Genomic DNA, 25349 nt, shown 5'->3' on the forward strand with positions numbered 1-25349 from the left:
AGTGAAGATGTACTGTTATCAAAATGGGCCATATATAGACAGGCCAGGCTCAGGGCGAATGTGCTGCACATATGTGTCCCTTGTATCTAACGGTATACTTGGTTTTTATTTTGAAGAGGTTGTTTTTTAACACCATAGTGGCACACTTGAAATCAATGGGTGTGGCAGGTTGTCCAGGTCTGTGTCCTGAGACAGGCTTCAATCACCGCTAGGTTGGCATAATGGGGGATGTTTGTATATAATGTCACTACATCCAGGGTCACTAGGAGGTCAATCTCATGTTGGTTGTTGGTGTCCAAAATCAGGTTCAAGATTCCCTGGTGTCTTTCAGGAACAAAGGAGTTTTCAAGAAAAGAGGCTGGAGAACGTGTCACAGAAGTTAATCAAAGGTTCCAGCAGAGATCCGATGCCGGAAACAAGGTGTCTGCAGGAGGGGGGTTAGTACCCGTATGTATTTTGGGTAATATGTAGAAGTAAGGGATCCTCAGAGAAGTGTTCACCAAAATCTCTACTTCATGTTTTGCAATCCAGCTCTGTGCCCCTGCCATTGTGACTGTGGACTAGATTCATTGCAGGAAGGTGTTAGTAGGATCCGTGTTCATGGGGCGGTAGTATCTTCCATCCGCTAATTGGCAGAGGTATTCTTGATGATAGTAGGTGGAATTCATGAAAACGATCGCCCGCCTTTGTCTGCTGGTTATATTATGATCGAGGTGTCCTCTGCCAAGGTGGTTACAGCATCACGCTGTCTGGATGATAGATTATCGTAGGGTCTGAGTGCTTTGATCAACGTGGTTTCTTTTAGTCCAGCTTTTTCATGAGTGAGAACTTCACTGGGTGCCTTAGTTATGTGGGATGGTAAGCTTAGTCAAGAATGCTCTTGGTCCGGGGTGGTTATATCCTGAAACAATGCCTAAAGGCGGATCTTGTGGAAGATCTGGTAAAGTTTATTATTGAGCCAGAATTGCTTTTCCCAAGGGTTGGGCACACATCCGAGGCCTCTACATAGTACTGCAGTCTCATCTTCAGTCAAAGTCCTCTTTGAAAGGTTGACGACTAGTTATTCTTGACCGTCAGACTCCTGGTCTACATCTGGGTCTCTTATTGCTGACAGTGCACTTGTTTGTTGTCTCTTCTTCTTCTTCTTCCTCTGTCTCTGCCCCAGTCTCTGCCGCAATAAGCCTGGAGGGGGTGCTAGAACAGGGGCTGTGGTTTGGCATCTGGAACCCTGGGTGTCCCACATGTGCTTGTCCTGAGAAAGGGTGCATCTGATCGGTGGTGGGGGAACCAAACTATGGCGGTTCTCATTTCTGCCACAGCAGTCGTTGCTCAAAATGCTGCTAGAGGAATGGTGTGTCGTACAAGAAGTGGTTGAACCATCTTCTGATGAGAGCCCCCTCTGGATGGTCGGTAATATTCTCTGATGTTGGAAAATACCTTCTTTTTATCAAATCTCTTAATATCCTTCTGCAGCTTTGATAACTTCTGCTGCATAAGGTAGTCTTTATGCTCTTTCATCAGGGTGTTGATATCCGAAAGCCGTGACTTGAACATGGTGATGCCAATCCCAGCCTTCAGTGCATTTTATGCAAGATTGATTTTGATGATAAGTGCATTGGATAGGCGTTTGACCATGTTGATGTTGAGAAAAAACCAATCACATCTGCACTTCCACGCGATTTCGGACCATTCACGTCTGAACACGCTATCCTCCTAAAACAAGCAAGGTGCTGTAGTTACTAGCAGCCCGAGTTTTCAATCATAATGGCCCGTGCATAGCTACCATGACCTGTAATTTGTTTAAGGACAGTGATGGAGTTCCAATCTTCTTGGTTACTAGTCGTTTGTGTACTTCCAATCGTTTCTAATAAGGATCGTGTCTTCAAGATCTCTGTGACCATGTCCTCGCCAAAGATCAGACCCTGGTTATCATCCATGAGAAAATAGGGGTGTGTCTGTATTGTACTGGTTTGATTCTTCTCTAAGATTGCTTTAAAAAATAACTCCAATGGTAGTCACTAAGGGTACAGTGGGTCTGCCACTTAATAGCTTCAAGGGGGCAGAAAACCTTTTTTCAATTTTGTCCCTCTGTCTTGTTGAGACTAACATTTAATGCAAATATACTTATCTTAATTGCATCCAAACCAAAAAGAAAAACTCCTGTGTTTCTTAGATGTGATTTTATAGTTAATTCATGTAAGTCGTGTATTCAAAAGGATATATATATGACACATGAACCTAGATAAAAAAACACATTTAGATATAGTGTGAGGTATTTCTAAATCTGTATCAGCCCAGTTTGAAATTAATCTTGTTATTCCCAATTATTCTGGATGATCATTTACACTTGTTATTAAGGGTCGACATTTCGACCCCTGGAAATATTGCGAAAATGTACTCGTCTGTGGGGGGTAGGGGGAATCTTCTTCAGGACTAAAAATGTATCTGTGTGTGGCCTGTTTAAGAAAAATGAAGGTACTTTAGTGTTTTAACAAGGATTGGACACATGATCAAAAGTGAAGAGACCTTGTGTCTCTGCTCACCTCTAGGAAATTCCACCCTGAAATGTTATGACAGCACAGCAGCTTGTTCACAAAAGATGGATGGCCTGTCAAGAATAAATTAAGCCTGTCACCACCTATGTTCAAAAGGAACATTCCTACAAAACTCTGTTATAGCACGCACTTACAGGGACTGTATCCCACGTTATTCTTCTTTATCTGTTGGTAAAATTAATCCGAGGCACATCATGCCTATATATCTATTTTAGGATGATGATTAGTGTTAGTTATATGTCTCCATTCATATCACACATAAAAAGTAATTTGAATGTGTACTAGTGAAAAACACTAACCTCCGGCGTCTGGCGCTCGGGGTTCCAAGAACGAGTCTCCCTTTGATTCAAAATGTGCTTATTGGGGCCTTTTGACTCCAAAAACTGCTTCGTGAAAGGGTCCAAGCCTAGGTACTTGCCTTTGAATACTCTAAAAACAAAATATTAGTGGATGCCTCCATTATTTCAAATCACCTCGTAACTCGTGGTTAATCTAATATTAGTAGTAGCACGGTAGAGGCAGCTAATTCAGCGTCTTACCTTCGGCCTCTAACACTGGTGTAACGAAAATTGAGGGGGCCTCCATGCAAGGTTTGTAGAGGGGCACTCTCCTGGCTTAATTAGGAGCTCTCAGGACAGAGTGCAGTGGCGAGGGGGCCCCCTGGAGCTTGGGGCCCCCCGCACCGCTTGGGCTGTGGGGCCTATGTTACGCCCCTGGCCTCTAAATGCTCCGTTTGGAATCCAGGATACTATCCTCCGGAGTGAACCCTCCTCTTAAATAATTTCTCCTACGGCAGTAGGAACGTGCCTATAACGTCCTCGTGTGAGGAAGCTACGTGCGTGACACAACTATACTCCGGTGGGGATCCAATTCAAAGAGCATTCCTGATTCTCAACAAGTGAGCGGGCGGATTTCACGCAATAAGAATAAACAGCCAGAGTTGGTGTAGGCCTGTGTGTTATCTGAAAAAGAAGCATCGTCTGAGTCAGTCAATAAGAGCGACGATATTCATGGCTACTTTCCATCAATTCCCCTTCTATAAATTCACAGTGTACATTTTACATTTTAATACTTTGGTCGCATCCTATGCAATAGTAACATTAAAAGTACTTGTTTGTAGTTCATTTGCATAGTGTGTGGTCACATACATGTAATCATCACCACAATCCTGTGCATAATGGAATTTTTCATATAGTGAAGTAGTGACATTAAAAATATTTGTATGCAGTTCACTTACATTTTGTGTGGGCACACACATATTATATTCATCACAATATGTCAACTGTTATCTGGCTAACAACATCATTGATGTTTCTTCCTCGTTTAAAAGCAAACAAGGAACGGTCTGTGATACCTATTTCATCCGAAACTAGGTGCTAATTCTTGTTTATAATCTTTTGTTTTTCATTACTGCTATTACTGAATGTCGAAATGCAGACAATACGATTAGTATCAGCGGAGTTGTCAGTTTTGGTTTGTAGAAGTATGTCTCTATGACTGTACCACGCCCGCTTCCTTGATCTTTTCAGGGGACTGCGTGAGAAGCCACGTTTCCAAAAGTCTCTATTATTATTATTTTTTAATAATGAATTTGTATGGCGCAACAGCTACCCCGAGGTTTCCCGGCACCCTGGACCTGCACTAAGTTAAGGAAGAGTCAAAGAAGTTATTGATTGAACAACCAAGTCTTAATGCCTTTTCGAAATTTTACATAGTTCTGTTCAAGATGGAGAGGAAGGAGTAGCGAATTCCACAAGACAGGAGCCAGATGAGCAAAGGAGCGGCCACCCATCCGAGTTCGTTTGAATCTAGGGACCACAAATTTAGCCTGATTCAACGAGCGAAGATGACGAGTAGGAATGTATTGTTTGACCAGCTCACAGAGATAGCTGGGAGCCTTAACAGTATTGATTCTGTACATGAAGCAGAGTGCTTTGAATTTAGAGCGGTTTCCAATCTTAACCCAGTGTAGATCACGGAGGTAGTCTGAAATGTGGGTCCTTCTTGGAAGGCGATATAGCAGTCTAGCTGCAGCATTTTGGATCACTTGCAGCCGACGAGTAACATCTTTATTAGCTCCGAAGTATAAGATGTTCCCGTAGTCCAGCTTTGAAACAATAAGGGCTTGGACTACTGTCCTTTGTGCCCCTTCTGGTAGCAGCCATAGGATTTTTCTCAGCTACTTTAAAATGGCAAAGCACATTGAGGTGGTCTTAACTAATTGTTGTCGCATGGACAATTGGTCATCAATAATGATGCCCAGGTTGCGAACAGACTGTGACGGTTGAGGAGTAGGACCCATCTCAGTCGGCCAATGCAGAGGGCCCCAGAGCTCCTTCTGTTCGCCAAAGATGTTTTGCCGCCGTTTAGCTTCAATTTATTGGAGTGCATCCATTCAGCAATCTTTTGGAGTCCTGTAAAAAGAGGTGACTCCTCAGACTTGTCCACCGCCGATAAAGAGAAGACAAGCTGGGTGTCGTCTGCGTAGGAGAATACAGTAAGGTCCGCTTCTTCTGCTATAGTTGCTAAAGGACTTATACAAACATTAAAAAGCAGAGGACTTGAGATAGTGCCTTGAGGCACTCCATAAGGGGAAACCAGAGTGCACAAATTATTATTCTTGGAGAGGACCTGGAAAGTTCGATTAGATAAAAAGCTCTCCAACCATTTCAGGGCGGAGCCACCAACACCCTTAGATTTAAGAGTTTGAACAAGGGTCGCATGAGAAATGGTATCAAAGGCAGCACTCAAATCCAATAGTATGAGTGCCACCGTGCTACCCTTGTCCAACCTCTGACGAATGGTATCTGCCACTCCCAGGAGTGTAGACGCCATTGAATAGCCTGCTCTGAACCCGGATTGGGATGGGTGTAGAAGATTATTGGAGGTCACAAATTCCGTCAATTGATTATTGATATGCTTTTCCAAAATTTTGGAAAATGCAGGCAGCAGTGAGACAGGGCGAAAGTTGGAGAAAACTTCCGGATCCCCATTCGCTTTCTTCAGTAAGGGTAGGACCATTGCGTGTTTCCATATGTCCTGCATCACTGCTTCCTCAATTGAAGCATTAAGAAGTTCCCTAATCCCATTTAAGATCTGCGGATCCAGCTTTTTTAGAATGTGTACAGGGATAGGGTCCTTCGAATAGCCCGACTTAATGCTGTTTAATATATCCATAAAGGATGATGGATCTAGCAGTTGCCAACCGGTGAGTAAATTCCCTGAAGATTCTTCCAGCTCATTAATAGAACTAGGAGTCGTAGGCATTAGAGTAGATTCAGGGCTCTGCTCTTCGTTTATCCTGAATTCGGTAAAAATGTTCTCAATTTTCTCATTGAAATAGTTCGCTAGCTGATTGCATTGGGTTACCGATAGTTTAGGGGGTTTTGGTTGATGTGCTGCACCCGACAAGTCTTGTACCACCTTAAAAAGAAGTTTTGGATTATTTTGTGCAGCGAGAATATTGTTTTTCGTGAATTCCGCCCTTGCCATCTTGCATTATAGCTGGTAGGCTTTAATAGCTTGCTTGAAAGACAGTTTTTCTGCTGGTTCATAATGTTTCCTGCACTGCCTCTCTAGTACCTTACATCTGCTTTTTTCGGCTTTAAGAGTCTCCGAGAACCATGTAGCTGGAGGTCGATGGTACCTTGGTTTGTTCTTAGTTAATGGGATAATAGTATCTGCTGCATCAGTTAACCAGTTATTGATTATGTTTGTATCTGAAATTTTAACCTCTTTTAAGTCAGGCTTTGAGTTAAGTATTTGAACATTAAGGCGGTCCATGTTAATCCTTTTCCAGTTTCTGGACCAGATAGCGTCGGCATTGGCCAGTGCTGATATCTGGGTCATTACCTGCATGATATTAAAGCTAACCAGATAATGGTCTGACCAGAATAAAGGTGTGTTAGGCTCACATGTTAAATTGTTTACATTAGAAAAGACAGGATCTAACAAGTGTCCTGCTTTATGCTTGGGACCGGAATTACATAGTGGCAAGTTAAGAGCATCTAGATCTGAAATTTGTGTCAAACAAGTGGAGCAGTTGTGGTCGTCAAGATGTAAGTTAAGATCTCCTAAAATCGAGGAATTAGTGGCTTCCAGTAGATATGGAGCAATGAGGTCCGGAAGCGCGGCTACCCAGGCTCCTGCTGCTCCCGGGGGAAAAGGGGGGGGGGTGCGATAAATCAACATCCCTGAGAAAGTGAACTGTGGTGTGAGAGTTAATTTAAATAAGCCAGCTTCACAATTATTTAACGGTAGTTCCTCCCATTTACAGATGAATTCCTTTCTAAAAATAATGCCTATGCCTCCACCTATTTTATTCTTACGATCCATGCTAACGATTGTGTAGTTTAACGGGATTGCAATGGCTATATCAGGTCCTGAGCTATCGTTAAGCCAAGTTTCTGTCAGGAAAATGGCATCAGGTTGGAGGTCACTTATTAAATCATACTTATCTTCTTTGTGTTTTGGCAGCGATCTACAGTTTATGCTGTAAAATCGATAGTCTTTGGTCATAATATCCTCTTTATGCTTCCCAGGGAAAGTAGGATTGTTATGGGTATACAACCTTTACCACGCAACTTTTACCACGACCTACCTTTACCACGCAACTTTTACAACGCAGGACCCTTTACCACGCATACCATTACAACGCTGGTATTTACAACGCAGGTACTTTTACAACGCATACCATTACAACGTAAGTATTGGTAAGTATATAATTTTATTTAAAATATTTTAGGTTTGGGTTTTGGGTAAATGGGTATTTTTAGGGTTCAGGGTCAGTTTTCAGTTTCAGTTTCAGTTTTTGGGTACAGGGGTATTTTTAGGGTTCAGGGTCAGTTACAGTTTTTGGGGTACAGGGGTATTTTTAGGGTTCAGGGTCAGTTTTCAGTTTTTGGGGTACAGGGGTATTTTTAGGGTTCAGGGTCAGTTTTCAGTTTTTGGGGTACAGGGGTATTTTTAGGGTTCAGGGTCAGTTTTCAGTTTTTGGGGTGCAGGGGTATTTTTAGGGTTCAGGGTCAGTTTTCAGTTTTTGGGGTGCAGGGTTTTTTTTAGGGTTCAGGGCTGGGTTTGGGTTTTGGGGTTGAGGGGTATTTTTAGGTTTTAGGGCTGGGTTTGGGTTTTGGGTACAGGGGTATTTTTAATATATATATTTAAAAATTAATAATTAAATATTAATATAAATAATTAAAATATTAAATATTAAAATAATAATTTATTAATTAAAAAAAATATTATTAATAATTATTTTACCATATTATTTACTTACCTATACTTACGTTGTAATGGTATGCGTTGTAATAGTACCTGCGTTGTAAATACCAGCGTTGTAATGGTATGCGTGGTAAAGGGTCCTGCGTTGTAAAAAATGCGTGGTAATGGTCTGCGTGGTAAAAGTCCGCGTTGTAACGTCATATATCCTTGTTATGGACCAGAGTATCTGCTCTCGAACTTTGCAAACTCAAAGAGAGGGAGAAATTACAGCCAGGGTAAGGGACCGATGGATTCTCTGGGTTGAGCAGCTTACAATTCTGATGGCAGTTTGGTCGTAGTTTGTTAAGATCATCGTGCAAGTATCGAAGAGAGAGCGTATTTCGAACAGGGGGGGTGGCCCCTGGTCCCGGTAGGCGAGAATCAGATTCTTTAAAGAAATCAGCCCTCCGGGTACAGTTCCTGTGAAGTCTCAAGAACTGCCCGTAGGGCAGATTGTCTCGCAAGTTCCTGGGATGATAGCTCTTATATCCCAATAATGTGTTTCTTTCTAATGGTTTTCTATAGCGAATTATTTTCACTCTGTACAGTGAGATCGAGAAAATCCACCTTCTCTTTACTGTATGTCATAGTCATCTGGATATCATCAGATCTTCCATTAAGCCAAATTCAAAATTCTTCTAAAGAGTCAGAGTTGCCAGTCCATATCATTAGGACATCATCGCTATACCTCTTCCACAGAGTAATATTCTCTGTGAAAGGGTTATCGGATTTGTAGATGTTCTTAGCCTCATGGTTATCCATATATAGATTCGCTATGTCTGGAGCAAATCCAGCCCCCATGGCTACTCCTTTAGTCTGGTAAAAATAATCTTTCTGGAATAAGAAGAAATGTTTAGTCATGGCCACCTCAAGTAGGCCAATGATAAATTCGGTAGGTACCCTATGGGGTCTTTCTCTACACTCTAGGACTTCATGAGCTATAACTAGAGCTTTTCTTTGTGGAATACTCGTGTATAACTAGGCCACATCCATTGTTACCAGTATCTGTCCGTCCTTATCATAGGTACGGCCTTCTATCCAATTGATGACTTCCAAAGTATCACAGATGAAGGATCTGGTCTTGAACACCCAGGGTTGCAGAAAGAGATCTACATACTGGCATAGGGGCTCCAAGACTGAGCCACATCCGGACACAATGGGTCTCTCTGATGGTTTGTTCATGTTTTTGTGCACTTTTGGGAGTGTGTAGATCATAGGGACCTGTTGCTCTTTCTGATTAAGGTAACCATACTCCAATTCACTAAGGTAACCTTCCTCTAATCCCTGGGTGGTCAATGTGTGTATTCATTTGGCTACTTCTTTCGTGGATCTCCCTTGATTTTTTGGTAATTCTCAGCAACTTGTAATTGTGTCTTAATCTCATTGACATAATCCTCTCTGTCCTGGACAACAATATAGGGTCTATCTGTGTGTGCCTATACTTGTTCCTTTTGAATACATGACTTACATGAATTTACTATAAAATCATATCTAAGAAACAAAGGAGTTTTTCTTTTTGGTTTGAATGCAATTAAGATACACATATTTTCATTAAATGTGAGTCTCATCAAGACAGAGGGACTACATTCAATATAGGTTTTATGCTCCCTTGAAGCTATAAAGTGGCAGAACCACTGTTCCCTTAATGCACAAATCTACAGGTTCTGCACAAAACTGGGCTACCCCATTATCCTATATTGTTCAATGGTAGTCAAGCGCATGCTGTGATACGGCACTTCATCAGTTGCCACAAATTTGTAAAACGTGGAAGATAGTGGCAGTACACATAAACACTAAACAGACACGTGGACATGCGTGGTACACATAACATAACATCCAAATTGTTTTGGTGTCACATCTTGACTAATAATTGGCTGCTAATTTTAGGTGTGAGTGAAGGGTCTTACCCTTATGATAGATCAAATGCGCCCCATAGGTCGGAGACAGAGGCCAGCGCATATTTGCTGACTGGAAAAAGAAGTTAATGTTAGTCAACATAACGAGCAGAGCTAATGCTGCTGCACAATGGCAAAAAAAAAGGTTTGGATCTTGTAAAGGGAACCATACTCACAAGGCTTCTATTATTATTATTATTAAGGGAATTTTGTAAAGCGCCTGGTTACGCTCAGAAGCGTGTCCCCACGCTAAGACAGGTGGAATAAGCGAGCTGGGCCGCAGGGTCTACTCGGATTTACTGTGTGTAAAGGTGTGTTTTTAGCTTCTTCCTGAAGCCAAGTTCAGATGGCTCCAGGCGAAGGTCCAGAGGTAAGGCATTCCAGCTTTTCGCCGCCAGGTAGCGAAAAGATCTGCCTCCCATGCGGGCCTTTCTTATCCTGGGGACCTTTAACAGGCCTCCATAGGAGGAGCGCAGGGCGCGTGTAGGTGCGTATCTAGTGACCAGACTCTGAAGTGGTGCTGGTGCCTTCCCAGCAAGGATTCAATGGCAAGTACAAAGGGCCTTAAACTCGACCCTTCTCCTTACTGGGAGCCAGTGAAGGGTTTGAAGAGCTGTTTTAGAAGCTGATTTTTGGGGGAATTTCAGAATCAAACGGGCTGCCGCATTCTGCAACACCTGGAGGCGGTTTATTACCTTACTGGTTGCTCCCAGGTACATAGATTGCCGTAGTTCAGGTGCGATGTGACAAGGGCTGATGAAAAAGGGTTCAGGCAGATCAGGTCGTTTTACCCCTTTTCTAGGTTGCCCGGCGTTAGCCGCTTCTCACCCAACTCACGATTTACCAAATAAAGAGGCAGGCGCTGGAGATTGGAAGGCAGGAAACAGGAGTTTATTTCCGACGGAAACAGAACACGTCAAATCAGACAACAGGGTATCTTCTCGAGGTGCTCTCTCAACATCTCTGAGGCCTGGCCTCTTATACACTGGTTTATTACTTTATTACATGCAACACATTCTTAGTAATGCTTTGAAGTACGGAGAAAGGCATCTTTGGAATCCCCGGTTCAGGTCCGCTCCCACACATATCTACAGTAGGAGTCCCCACCCCTAATCTCAGCATGATGGCTATCGCGCAGCTGGGTATTCCGCTGGGAACAGAAATGCGGGTAATCGATCGGATCTAGGGGTGTGAGGGCATTGATTAATCCCCGCTCCTTTGAAGTGAGGCGAGGTCCTACTGTAGGGGCAATAAACCGCATCTGTTGGGCTAAGTGATGGCCTGGGGTCGGGCCGAACTATCGGGCAAGGAGGAAGAGGTTATCAAAGGGCCTGTTTTATGAATGAGATGAAAGGGTGTGGGGGGTTCAGCGCGGGATGTGGCTCGGAGGCAGGGTCGCGCTGGAGGTGCGTTAGGGCCAAGCAGGAGAGACCGGGGGCTGTCGAAGGGGGGATGTGTGCTTGCGAAGCCGGGGTGTGAGGGGGTGAGACGCGCTGGCTATCGGCAGTAGGCAGAGGGATCATGGCATTCAAAATGGCTGCTGCTTACGCGCATGCATGGATCTGAAAGGAGACAAGATGGCGCCGATAATGTTTACGCCACGATCTAGATTTTAACAGTCCTCCCTTTTCAACATATCTAGCCAGCTTGTCAATTTACGTCAATCCCCATTATATTTCCTATTTCGAGGTCATACAATGCTTTCATGTGTTCAGTTTTGAAGTCCGAAGTCTTAGGGCACATGCAGTTAGCAATGAGCGAACACAGAGGTGGCAAACATTGAATACCTAGGCAACACCCACACAGTATCACGACCGGTATCAATATAAATGTGAATAACCTCCATCCCCAGTCCTTCAAAGTGCCCCAAAACCAGCTTCCAAGCGACCATCCTTCCTGTTCCTGATGAACCTCTGAGGAAAGTCTGTGGAGGTGTTTGATTGCTTTGTAGACTGAGGGCGAGTTATCTGGCACGTAGGTGCAACAGCTGGACCCAATGATGCAGCATGCGCCTCCTCGGTCAGCTAGAACCACATCTAGAACAAGGCGGTTCTGAAGAGCCACCAGGCGGACTGCCTGAAGTTCGGCTGTATTGTTAGTGAGGATGCCAGCCGTGATGTTCATGGTCGTTTCCACTGCCTGGGTCAGGTGGCGGATGGCGCGGCTGTTTGCCATTGGGCCCCACAGAGGAACCAGTCCCTTCACTGCATCCAGGAACTGTGCTCCAGTGGAGTCGGCTTGTTCAATGTCTTTTGCGCGCTTCTGTCTGTGGTGGTTTGCTGGGGCCACGTACGTTGGAGGGAGAACGAAGGCGACGTAGCAGGTACCCCCCCCCAACTTTTTGGAAGCCAAGTGTAAGCTTTGGTGCCGCAAACAAAGTACATATTCGGAGAAGCAACAAAGGAGGGGGGATCGATGGCGTCCAATGTTCTGGTGATGTGGCAGGAACTGTGACCCACCGGCTGTGTTCCCAAGCCTTCGAGGCACACGAGGCCCGTGACATTGATAACAGACAGAGACACCGTCAGAGTGGCAGCAGTTCGTTTCCGTAAGTAGGAGAAGGTGGGTCTGGCTGGATTATGGAACACCTGCATTTCGACTCGCTCCTTGGCAGGGATGTCCATCTGGAAGGAGGAGCCAGAGGTCAAAGGACAAAAGGGAGCAGAAGTCCTTCCGGTTTTGTTCAGCCAGAACCCGTGGTAGAAGTGCGACACTGTTTGACCAGAAGTGGCGTTGTCCCTGTAGCTCTCTTGCAAGAGGTTCAACCAGGCAAGGCAAGAACCGTGAACTGAGAAAGGGGAAGGGAAGAAAGGGATGGAGTGTCCGGTGGCATGCGGGAGCAACCCGCAGATCCAGCAGTTTGTGGCGTTGGCGGCAAGGTTGTGTTGGTGCAACAGTTGCACGAAAGAATTGTTCCAGAACTCCTTACGCCTTTATCGGAGCTGAGGCGAAAGGGAGATCAGGTGATGTTCTTCCGTAGTAGTTGGCTGTGCAGTGGTCAGCAATATCTGATGAGCGGGTGCGCTCTCTTCCATGATCCAGAAGGAAGTCATGAGGAGGAGGCAAAAGTGGAGGACAATGAAAAGAACAATTGTCTTCGATTTGTGAATACTGTCAGTCTTTGGATTTCGATAACGGGTATTTCCTGTTGATTCCGTCGTCTTCTTATCTGGCGCTTCCATCATCTTCAAGGTGCTCGGTAGTGGGCAGAACCGCTGACTTCGTTTAGCCTCTCTTCGGGTAACCCTTGGTTGTGTTTAGGCTACCGTTCTGAGATTCAACTTAGTCTGTGGTCTACTTAGCCGAAGCTCCCTCCTTTCGACGCAGGAAATACCCTTCCCGGGATGGTACAGTGGGATCAGAGAATTTTGCAAGTTCGAGTGCCTCGGTATCAGGATAACAGTTCAAAGATGGCCGGTCTTTGTTCAGCAGTTCTTCTTGGGTGCTGACGCTTTCTGTTGTGGTCAGGGTCGAGGAGACCTTCTTACAGTGGTGCGCGTGCAGCCAGTGTCGCTTCCCCTCCACTCGAAGAGCCGTTCGGGTGGTAATCAGTACTTGCCAGGGGCCCGTCCACCGGGGTTCCAGACTCTTTGTCCGTTGGAAATTCCGGATCAGCACATAATCTCCCGGTTGGATATCGTGACCCGGACCCCTGGAAGCATCGGGGATGGCCTGCTGCACCTGCTGATGAATGACAGACAATGTTTTAGTCAATTTGCACAAGTAATCAGACAGTAGGACGTCCGGGACGTCGTGAATGGAGGTTGGTTTAGGGGCAGTCCAGAGGTTCATCGGTCGCCCAAATACAACCTCGTAGGGGGTCAAATGGTGCTTAGTGGGAGTGGAGCGCATCGATAGCAATGCAAGTGGGAGGGCATCTGGCCATTTAAGTCCTGTGGTGGCCACTATCTTTGACAGTTTTAGTTTCAGTGTGGCGTTGTGTCGCTCAACTAAGCCAGCAGATTGGGGGTGAAAAACTGCATGAAACCTCTGTTTTACACCCAACCCTTTCAAGATTAGTTGGATAACTTCAGCTATGAAGTGGGGGCCGTTGTCGCTCCATAGAATTCGACAAAGACCGTAGCGAGGGAAAAACTCTTTCAGCAGTACCTTGGCAGTGGTCATGGCAGTGTTATCACAGGTTGGATAGGCTTCTACCCATTTACTGAAAGCACACACAATGACTAATACATACTTCAGGCTTTGGCATCTTTCTAGTTGGATGTAGTCCATCTGGAGGACCTCAAAAGGATGGTCGGGGACCCCAAACCCTCCCCGGGGTACCACAGTTCCTTTCCCAGGGTTGTATTGCAAACAGATAAGGCATTGCTGGACCAGGCGTCTGGCTGAGTCGGGAATCTTGTCGTTGTGCCAGACCCTGGAGATGAGTTCGATCATGGGGGCAGATCCTATGTGTGCGGGGGAGTGTGCCATAGTCAGTATGGGGATCAAGTATGAATTGGGTAGCAACCATTTGTTGGTGTCCATTGTCCGCCAGCAGCCTTCCTCGTCTTTCAATCCCACCCGTGCCCATTCAGTCAATTCGTGTGGTGAGCTGGCCATCTGGATGTCCCTAATCGTTTCCCTAGCGTCAGTCCATTTTTCTGCTTGTGACCTGGTCACATACATACGTGTCGTTGTCCTATTCTCAGCTGTGGTTCGGGCAGTGATGTCGGCCAGCGCGTTTCCCTGTCCGGCTAAGTCTGTCACCTTCTTGTGTGCCTGACATTTGATTACCGCTAATCGTTTGGGAAGGAGAACTGCTTCAATCAGGGCGGAGACTAAATCTCCGTGGAGGATGGGCGTGCCGTGGGACGTCAGGAATCCCCTCTCCCTCCATAAGAGTCCAAAATGGTGAACCACTCCGAAGGCGTACTGGCTGTCCGTGTAAATGTTTGCAGTAGTCCCTGTCGCTATAATACATGCTCGTGTGAGGGCAAATAGCTCTGCCGCCTGTGCGGATCGCTGCACGATGCAGGGAAGTTTCAACTACGGTTTGGGCTGTGGTAACTGCATAGGCAGCTGAGGTGGTGCCGTCGGGGAGTTTTATGCAAGAACCGTCTACCCATAGCTCTCCGTCAGGGTCCGTGAAGGCGGTTTCTCGGAGGTCAACTCTACTCCTAGTCTGTTCGTCTGTGAGGGTCACACAGTCATGTATAGGGGGGACGTTCGGGTCGTTTTCGGGCAGGGGCAACAAGGTGGCTGGGTTCAGTGTGGTGCATCTTTTCAGCGTGATGTGGGGTGCAAGCAGGGTTAGTTCGTACCCGGTCAGTCGTGCGCTGGTCAGGTGTTGCGTCTTAGTCTGGTTCAAGAGGGTGTCAACAGCATGGGGCACTAATACCGTGAGGGAATTCGAGAGTACGATCCCCTCACTTTGTCGGATAGAGACAGCAGCGGCAGCTACGGCTCGAAGGCAGGCAGGCAAGGCTCTCGCTACAGGGTCAAGGGTGGCAGAGAAATAGGCACATGGTCGTTGCTTGGGGCCAATGGTTTGAGTCAGGACAGACAAAGCGCACCCCTCCCTTTCGTGAGTGTAGAGAGAGAAGGGCTTTATGTAATCGGGGGTTCCTAGGACCGGTGCAGAACAAAGGGCGTCTCGAAGTTCTTTGAAGGACGATTGGCATTCGGGGGTCCAAGGGAGTGGGAAGGGGACATCTTTGGCTAGTAGGGAAAGTAGCGGCTTTACAATGAGCCTGAAATTTGGCAACCACTGCCGGCAGAAGGAGGTGAGGCCTACCAGGGAGCGGACTTGTTTCTGGGTCTTTGGGACGGGGGTTTCCAGAATGGCCTGAATTCGATCGGGTGTAAGCTTTCTCCCGTCTTTGGACAAGAGGTGGCCTAGGTAGGTGACCTGGGGTTGGCAGAATTGCAACTTCTTTTTGGAGACCTTGTGGCCATTTTCCGCGAGGAAGTGCAGGAGTTGGAGGGTGGCTGTGACTGCAAGTGGAGTGGTGTCGGCCGCCAAAAGGATGTCATCGATGTACTGTATCAACACCACTCCCTCCGGTAGCTGAACGGCGTCCAGTTGTCTCTTGAGGGCCTGGCTATAGATGCTGGGACTTTCTGTGTAGCCTTGGGGAGCTCTACAAAATCTATATGAGCGGGATTTTAACGTGAAGCCGAAAAGGTAGCGGCTGTCCGGGTGGATGGGGATGGAGAAGAAAGCGTTTTTGAGGTCAATTACAGTGAAGGAGGTGGCTGTGGAAGGAATCAGGGTCAGAATGGTGGCGATATCTGAGACTACAGGGTACTGGGGTACAACTACCTTGTTGACCTCTCGAAGGTCGATGATGAAGCGGTACGCTTTCTCATCTCCCTCGCCCTGCTTCTTCACAATGGGTAGAATGGGGCTGTTGCAAATATTGCTGACTACTTCCTCTACCACTCCTGCCTCTACCAGGGACTGAATAATCATTACCAATGCCTTCTCACCATCGGGCGATATCCGATATTAAGGGACTTTTGGGAGTATCGCATCTTGGCGGACCGTTATGCGCACGGGGTCGATCATCATTCGTCCTACATGAGCGTCAGTTTTAGCCCACAGATACAGAGGTAGAGAGTCAAGTAAGGATGCGTCAGCGTCTGAGATGGAGGACATGTGTAGTGCATGATGATGTCTGAGCAGAGTCGGGTTATCGTACAGAATGACTCGAACCCCGTCCTGTGAACACCTGATAGTAGCTCGGAAATGCTTTAGTAAATCAAGTCCCATAATGGCATCGGGGGTGTTGGAGGAAAGCAGAAACGTCGTGTCAGTGGGGTTACTGTCCAAGTCGAAGGAAACCGGTGCGGATAAAGGGTTAGTGGAGGGCGTTCCATCAAAGCCGATTGATGTTATGTGTGAGCCAGACAAGGGTGCCCTTGGAATCAGTTGTTTAGATAACGCACTACGTGTCACGCCAGTGTCTACCAGAAATGGAGACTTCGTACCTAGGACCTTAGCGGTGACGTAAGGACCTTGCTGGTCAACATAGAGCTCGACTGGATCCCTTCCTTGCCCTTGGCAGTCCTATGCAAAGTCGTGAGTGTTGTCGCAGTCAGACTGTTGGCACTGGTTCTGTCGGGGGCGGTCAAATGTGTTCGGTCTGCCAGGTCTGTCATTGTTGGTGTCGTGGGTGTGCCCTCGTCCCTGCCCTCTAGTTTTGGGGCCATTTGCCATGTCTCTTGTCTCTTTATTTTTAAGCACTTCCAATGACCAAATCCTTTGCAAAACGCACACTGGTTCTCATCGAGGTCTGTTCGTGGAGCGCCGGGTGTGGGTGTGCGGTCTCTAGGGGGTGCATTTGGTTGGTAGTTTCCTTTATACCGTTCCCTTCCTGTCGTCACTCCCTGCAATTGAGCAATCATCACTCGCTCTTTCAAGTCCTTTTCCTTTTTCTCAGTCGCCCTCTCGTTCTCGTTCTTTTGGTGTTCGTAATACTGAGGCCCCCCAACTACTCTCGCTCGTCTGTAACTTTTGGGAGACCTCTTGCGATAGACCCTTCACGTAGTTTTGCACGAATAGGTGTTGTCCGGTTGCAGTGGTCATGTCTTGGCCACTGTAGTCGGAGAACACCGTCTCAAATCGGGAGAAGTATTCTGATACGTCTTCCTGGGGTTTCTGACGGCAAGCCGTGACTACCGACCAGTCTACCTTCTTCTCTGGGATCAATGTCTTTAGCTTCTGAACTATTTTGTCCGGGAGTTCCAGTATGTCTTTTACAGGTTTCTTTCCGGGCTCCCGTTGCCTATCTAGTTCACTGAGTTGATTCCAGGTATGTCCGAACAGATCTGTGTGGTCGGCTTTTCGGATTTGCTTCCACACATCAGCCGGCAGACAAAACCCGAAAAACAAGTCAATGTCCGCTAGAGTCATTATGGTTGAGCCTAAGGCTGTACCTAGTTCGGTATAAAATGCTGTCGGGTTCTTTCTTAAATCGGGTAGGGTTTGCCTAAAAGTTAAAATATCTTGCCGGTTCAATGGTTGATAAACCCAGTTGTACACAACCCTCCCCTTTGCATCTGCATGGTTGATATCGTCGTTCGTTCCCTGACCTCGTGGGGGAACCCAGTAGGGGGCGACTTCTCTGATAGGCATCATAGTGTTGCCTACTTCTGATGGGGACCCTGTCGTCTCGGGAACTGTAATCTTAACTTCCGGTTTTTGTTCCGTGAGGTGGCGGAAAACCTCAAGCGTTTGCATGAAGAGGTCCGCCGCGTCACGCTCGGCCTCGTCCCCAATATCAACTTTTCTATATAACGCTGTCAGTTTAGTAGGACCCCGATTCTGATACCTATCCTCATATGCATTCAGGGTGTGGTAACTAAATCGTAAAATGAAATGCCGTCTGTGGCTACCGGCATGCGAATTGTGTATATCCATCGTATATTCTTCGCTCTCCTTCCGTTCTACCAGTGCCTTTGCTATCTTGTCAATTCCCTCTCGCTCATCTTTGCTCAATCTATTCAGTCTACCCGGTGGCTGCTTGCTAGTCTTGTGTTCATCTGATGTTATTTCTAATGCGGCCGGAGCGGAGGCCGTGAGGGCTGGGGCACTAGCTTCAAGGTTATTCTCATTTGCACTCGGAGCTGGCAAGTGCTGTACTAGGGGTTGGGAGGGGGCATAGGGGGGGGCATATAGATGATCGGAGGACTTAGCAGCAGCTCATCGTTCGCCCGTTGTTTGGAGGTCAGCTCAGGGTAGAGCGTAGAGGGGGTCCTAACAGGATACTGGCCTGTCGATTCAGATTCCTGTTTTTGTCTGGCTTTCTCCCTTTCTTTTATATCTTCTTCTAGTTTCTTAGAGGCCAGGTGGGCTGCCTTTCGTAACTCTTTTCCTATTCTCGCTTCTTCTCTTTTCTTTCATTGTTCTGCTTCTTTGCGCCACATGCCGAAACTATCAAGCATAGTGGGCGTGGTTTTATTGTTACAAAGGGCTGTTTCCAGCACGTTTATTTTTGTGTCATCGAAGGATCCTATCAGTGGCCACTGACTTTCCTGATCCTTTTTAGTATATTTATTCCATAACTTACTATAAGCTACGGCGACTAGTCCATATTTTAAAAACATATCCTTATTAGGGGTGCCCTCGAGAGGAGCCGGATGATCCACCTCTAATAAGCGGTCCGGGCTGAACCAACTACTGACCAATGGGGAGAAGATAGGCATGACGGGTTACAACGGGGACAAAAGTCTGCACTACCTATCCTTCACTACTTTGTGAAGACTGGACAGAATATTTCTATTCTGCAGTATTCGCAAATAGGGAATACCCAAAGAGAGAACCAATATCGAACAATTAATGTCCGTTCAATCAAACAATCAGTGGCGAGAAAGCAATAGGCACGACGGGTTACAATGGGGGCAAAAGCCTGCGTTACCTATTCTTCACTATCTGCAAAGGAGGACAGAATACTTTTATCCTTCCCCGTTTGTGGACAGTGAATTCTCGAGAATACAATCCTCGAACAAACAATGTTCGGGCAGACAATCAATCAGTGGGGGAGAAAGATAGGCACGACGGATTACAACGGGGGCAAAAGCCTGCGTTACCTACCCTTCACTACCTGCAAAGGAAGAGAGAATACTTTTATCCCTCTCAGTTTGCAGACAGAGAATCTCCAAGAGAACCAACAATTCGGAGAGCAATACTAGTATTTTCCAATCAAACAATCAAATATTTCCCAGTTTGTCGTGTTACACGACCTTACCCGGACCGTATGGACAGTTTCTCGTCTTCCGCTTCCAGCGCCCGATCGTCCTCTATTCTCCGTAATTGCTGTGGCACTCCTGATGGTTCACAGTCAGGACCGTAGATCACTCGAGAGAGGTCTGCTCGGAACCAGTGAAGTTCAGATGATCGGCTGCCAGACGAGGGTCTATCGGGCAGGAGCTCTTCCCGATCGTTGCAGTCGTTCACTCCGTCGTCAGGACCTCTCCCACTGGATCCACGTGTCGCTGATGGGCCCCACGTTTGGGACGCCAATTGATGAAAAAGGGTTCAGGCAGATCAGGTCGTTTTACCCCTTTTCTAGGTTGCCCGGCGTTAGCCGCTTCTCACCCAACTCACGATTTACCAAATAAAGAGGCAGGCGCTGGAGATTGGAAGGCAGGAAACAGGAGTTTATTTCCGACGGAAACAGAACACGTCAAATCAGACAACAGGGTATCTTCTCGAGGTGCTCTCTCAACATCTCTGAGGCCGGGCCTCTTATACACTGGTTTATTACTTTATTACATGCAACACATTCTTAGTAATGCTTTGAAGTACGGAGAAAGGCGTCTTTGGAATCCCCGGTTCAGGTCCGCTCCCACACATATCTACAGTAGGAGTCCCCACCCCTAATCTCAGCATGATGGCTATCGCGCAGCTGGGTATTCCGCTGGGAACAGAAATGCGGGTAATCGATCGGATCTAGGGGTGTGAGGGCATTGATTAATCCCCGCTCATTTGAAGTCAGGCGAGGTCTTACTGTAGGGGCAATAAACCGCATCTGTTGGGCTAAGTGATGGCCTGGGGTCGGGCCGAACAATCGGGCAAGGAGGAAGAGGTTATCAAAGGGCCTGTTTTATGAATGAGATGAAAGGGTGTGGGGGGTTCAGCGCGGGATGTGGCTCGGAGGCAGGGTCGCGCTGGAGGTGCGTTAGGGCCAAGCAGGAGAGACCGGGGGCTGTCGAAGGGGGGGTGTGTGCTTGCGAAGCCGGGGTGTGAGGGGGTGAGACGCGCTGGCTATCGGCAGTAGGCAGAGGGATCAAGGCATTCAAAATGGCTGCTGCTTACGCGCACGCATGGATCTGAAAGGAGACAAGATGGCGCCGATAATGTTTACGCCACGATCTAGATTTTAACAGGGCATGCACCAGCGTCCTATGGGCTGACGTAGGAAGGAGGTCTAAAACCTTCCCCAGACTTTTTAGGACGCTGAAGCAAACACCCACCACGCGGCCTATCTGAGGTCCAAAGGACAGGTCAGCGTCAAGCCAAACTCCAAGGTTTCCTGGCTTCTTGACAGGGTGCTGAGACCTCACCTAAGCATGAAGGCCACCACGCTGACGACCAGACCGATGGATTCCCCCCCACCACGAGCACCTCGGTCTTGCTGCCATTTAGTTTGAGGCAGTTGGTGGACATCCAGGTTGCTAGTTCTTGCATGCAAGCTCTGAATCTGTCCACCGCAAGACCGGGCGCACGTGAGAGGGAGATGACCAACTGCGTGTCGTCAGCGTAGGACACTAAGTGCAGACCATGGCTTTCAGCAATAGGTGCCACCGGGGAGACATATAAATTAAATAGGGTGGGTCTCAGGGACGAGCCCTGGGGCACGCCCTGGCCCAAACCGATTTCCCTGGAATAACATTCACCCTGGCGGACCTGAAAGCCTCTCCCTGTCAGGAAGGACTGGATCCACTCGAGTGCAGCACCAGATATCCCGCCACTATTCAGACACTGTAGCAAGGTGGTGTGAGCTACAGTGTCAAATGCTGCACTCAGGTCCAATAGGATGAGGGCCATGGTCTGCCCCTCATCCACCCCCTGACGTAGGGTCTCCACAGCCATCAGAAGCGCTGATTAAGTTGAGTGGCGGGGACGGAAACCAAACTGGGTGTCGTGCAGGAGGGCAGCCTCTTCCACGAAAGCCATCAGTTGTATGTTTACTGTTTTTTCCGCCACTTTGGTCAAGTAGGGCAGAAGGGAGATAGGTCGAAGGTTCTCCAGCTTTTCGAAGCCGATGTTAGGTTTCTTCCTGAGAGGAAGGACCACCGCCTGTTTCCAGTCTCTGGGCACGGTCTTGGTCCTAAATGACACGTCCAGTAGGTATCTGATGTACGGTTCCATCACTGGCAAGCTATCAACTAGCCGTTTCGGCGTGGTTGGGTCCCGTGGGGAGCCTGATTTGACGGATCTGCAGATCTTTAGAAGGGCCTCTGGGGACGGGGTGGCAAAGTTGGTCAGTATGTGTCTCTCTTCTGCGAGGAGTATGCAAATTACCTACCCTACACTGCTTGCCTGGATCAAGACTGAGCAAAGAAGTGACAGTTTTATCCTCCTTTCACTTGTATATACACTATCACTCCAACCCACACATCTAGATACTGCAAAACAAAAAAAATGTCCGCTAAATTGACCCTTCATGGGGCCCGTTGGGTATGGGAGCGTTGGCCCTATGAGGAGCACACCAGTTGATGAAGCATGACATCCCTAGGCATGTGTGAGGGCACCACTAAAAATCCTTAGGATTCCCACTTTCTGTTTAGTCCTTAGTCTTACCTTCTTTCCTTCCTGATAGGAACAGTATCCATCCCCCCCCCCATTTGTTGTACCTCTCTGTTATAACCTTCACTCTGTCCTTTCTACCATTCCAGGTATTGTGCTAAATTGCAGTATTTAACTTATATAAATTTTTGCACAGATAGACATGGCCCTCTATCCATCATGAGAGTCTCTCTGTGAGCATTCTGTCTAAGGTTGATCGCAGTCCAGATTTGTAGGCCATGCATCGTTCAATGTATTGCAAGGACAACACAAAGGTTTCAGTAAGATTTTCAAAGCCACGCAAGAGGCTATTTGCACTGCTGTGTCTGGCTTTGTAAAGAAATTAAAAACAATGCAGAGGCTTGCACTACATTGCATGAATTAATAGTAAATATGCCCCTCAGTGTTTAGTTTCTATGCAGAGAATGTACGGTTACTACCTGGCCATTCTTTTAACAACATGATCATGATTTTAATTTTTTTATTGGTCGGGCAAGTACAAAAATTAGGAGAATCACCTAAAGCAGGTAATTTTCTCCCTTCTCACTACAAACTTCAAACAGCAAATATAAAAAGAAAGCACTCTAAAAAATGCTTTAGAGCTGCTTTAATGATCACATGAGTAAACAAATCATAAACATGTTAGAAATTAATACAGATGATTCAGGGCCGGCTCTAGGCTCATGGTGGCCCTGGGCAGGGAGCGTAGGTAGGGGGCCCGGAAGAGGGGGTCCGGGCGGGGCGGAGCGCGCAGGCCAGTAAAGAGGGGAGGGGGTCAGGGTGTTTAGAAGTGGAACAGAGCCGGAGGCCGCCAAATCCCTGCCAGGGGCCACCACGCAAATATATATCCATCCTCAGAGGATTAATATATTAAGGATATATATTGACGTGGTGGCCCCTGGGGTTTGGTGGCCCTGTGCAGGTGAACAGCTTGCACATGCCTAAAGCCGGCCATGGATGATTATATATTAAGTTATATTTAAGTATCGCTTATGGGCCTTTGCAGACTCTTATAACGTGAACAAATGACCAGTATTTTTCTTTTGAGTAGGAGGTATCCCTGGCAGAGAATGTAGACAAAGATGCAGCGAAAGGAGGACTGAGATTTTTGAACATAGGGAACTGTCACAAAGGGAAGACTTCAGAAGAAAAAGAGTTCCTCAAACATGTGTTGAAAGGCTTACTGTTTTAATTAAACAAAGCAAAACCGATGATTTAAACAGAATCCGCTGACTCGTGACACCCCATGTCACCACTTCTTTCCTCAAACAGGAAGTGCAAGCTTTGTTTTCGGAAAGTGAAAGTAATACTGTAGGGTGAATGTTTCTGAGGGGCAACAGTCAGTCTGGGGTTAGAAAGCACATAACTGGCTTCACGTGGGTGATATGTGTGCGCCGTTTACGTCAACCCAGAGGCACTGTGTGGTCTTCCAGGTGGTTTGTCTGATCTGCCATATTGTTAGTTCCGACAACCAGCAGTCTCTGTCTGTAGAAGATTGGCCCATGCTCCCATGTCTTCATGAAACAGAAAAGGTAAGCATTGGCAAAATCATTGGGTCTGAATAACTGAAAGAAAGAGAGATAAAGAGAGTGTGTGTGTGTGCGTGCGTGTGCGTGTATGTGTGTGTGTATGTGTGTGTATGTAGTGTCCAGCATTTTGTGGAGTCAGTGTGTGTTTCTGACTATTATAGGGGTGAGCGAAATATTCAGTTCTGTCAGAGGTTAGCATTATTTTCAGAAGGCGGCAATTTGAGTAGATTTGTGGCTGCTCAAGCAGATTTTTTACACTAACGGCAGCAAAATCAACCCAAATGACTGTGTGCTGTTGCGCAAGACATGGCGCTGATTTTCAATGCTGCTCATGCTACAGGCGCTAAATTGCTGCACGGGCTACATATTTTCTGGCCATTGACAGACTTCCACAGAATCTGGTGGAGTTTTTTGAAACTTCACCGAATTCCACAGAGTGAAACTCAGCGAGTTCCGTCCATCCTGACTATTAATCATTTTATTCTACTCTAAAAAGCCATCAGTTATTTGTGCATGTGACTGATAGTAGTAGTCTGTACTACACAGTTGTTGTTTTTAATGAATGTTTAATATATTTCTGACTCTCATAGGGACCCCATGTGATCTGAAGAGACACCAGGTACCTTAAGAATAATGCATTTGATTTTTGCCTGCCTCCCAGAGGGGCCACATGGCCACTGGCGGAATACCAGAGAATTTTCATATTAATTTATTCTGTTTATGCTTAGGATCCCCATGGGCACTGGAGGGGCATCAGTAATTTAATTGATTTTTATAATATTGTTATGATTAGATGATGACATGCATTGCTTGATAAAGATTTGGCAAGTCTAACTCTTACTTATATTTTATTCCCTGCAGGTACTGACTGAGATGGAGATAAGCCTGTTAATTCGCTGACACCTGAGTTCAGAAACCTCTCTGCTAAGTACTTTTGCTAGTGCTTCTCCTGACTAACAGTAGAAGGAGTAAAGATAGCCGGCTCCTGCTAAGAAAGCGATCAGTGAGGAGAAGAAGTCTATTGTTACCACTAGCATCAAGTCCTTTTAGGCAATTTGACATACCTGCTGCGCCCTTATCTAAGCTGGAAGACACTGGTAGCAGGATCACCCCATAATCAGCAACAGTACCATTGTCCCCAAAATCAAATCAGATGTCTCTCAACAGTGCAGTGACTACAGTCAGTCAGTCAAATACTTTATTGCGATAACTTAATATCATACAAAGACAATGACAAATGTATAAAACAATAACACATACATTAAAAACATTTAAGAAGCAGTTTAAAAATGACAAGTTTAAAAAGAACCAGCAACGAATTAATGAGACCAACATACACAATATTACATATTAAGATCAGCCTCGCTGGTAGAAAGTGCATGGTGCAAAAGTGCAAAAGTGCAAAAATACTAAGAAATATTAAAAAATATGCTAAGGGTGTCCCATGAAAAATAGTTAAAACAGGCAACTACTAACCATGTTACATCGGTTCTAAGAATGCTGACCCAAAAGGTCAACATACTAGCTAAAATGTTAATCTGTACTACAAGGGCAAGTAGGCACATTTTTAAGTCTAATATTCCTGCTTCTAATAGCTCTCACCAGGAAACTAGCCACATAAAACATGATCCTGGGAGTTTGTAGCATTTGTAAGTAAATAAGAGCAGGTCTAACCAAAATAAATCCTGCCTCCTTGAGTATAGGTACAAGAAACATTTTCCGAGCTTCATTATAGTGGCTACAAAACATTATAAAATGCATGGTACTTTGCTCGGAAAAATGATCACAAGAACATGGTGGTGCCTTTTCAGGGCTACTCCAAACAGGATAAAACCCCAAGCTAAAATGAATCAAATTAAATCGAAAACGAGTTAAG

The sequence above is a fragment of the Lissotriton helveticus genome, chromosome 7 (assembly GCF_964261635.1).
Source record: "Lissotriton helveticus chromosome 7, aLisHel1.1, whole genome shotgun sequence".
Lineage (NCBI taxonomy): Eukaryota > Metazoa > Chordata > Amphibia > Caudata > Salamandridae > Lissotriton > Lissotriton helveticus.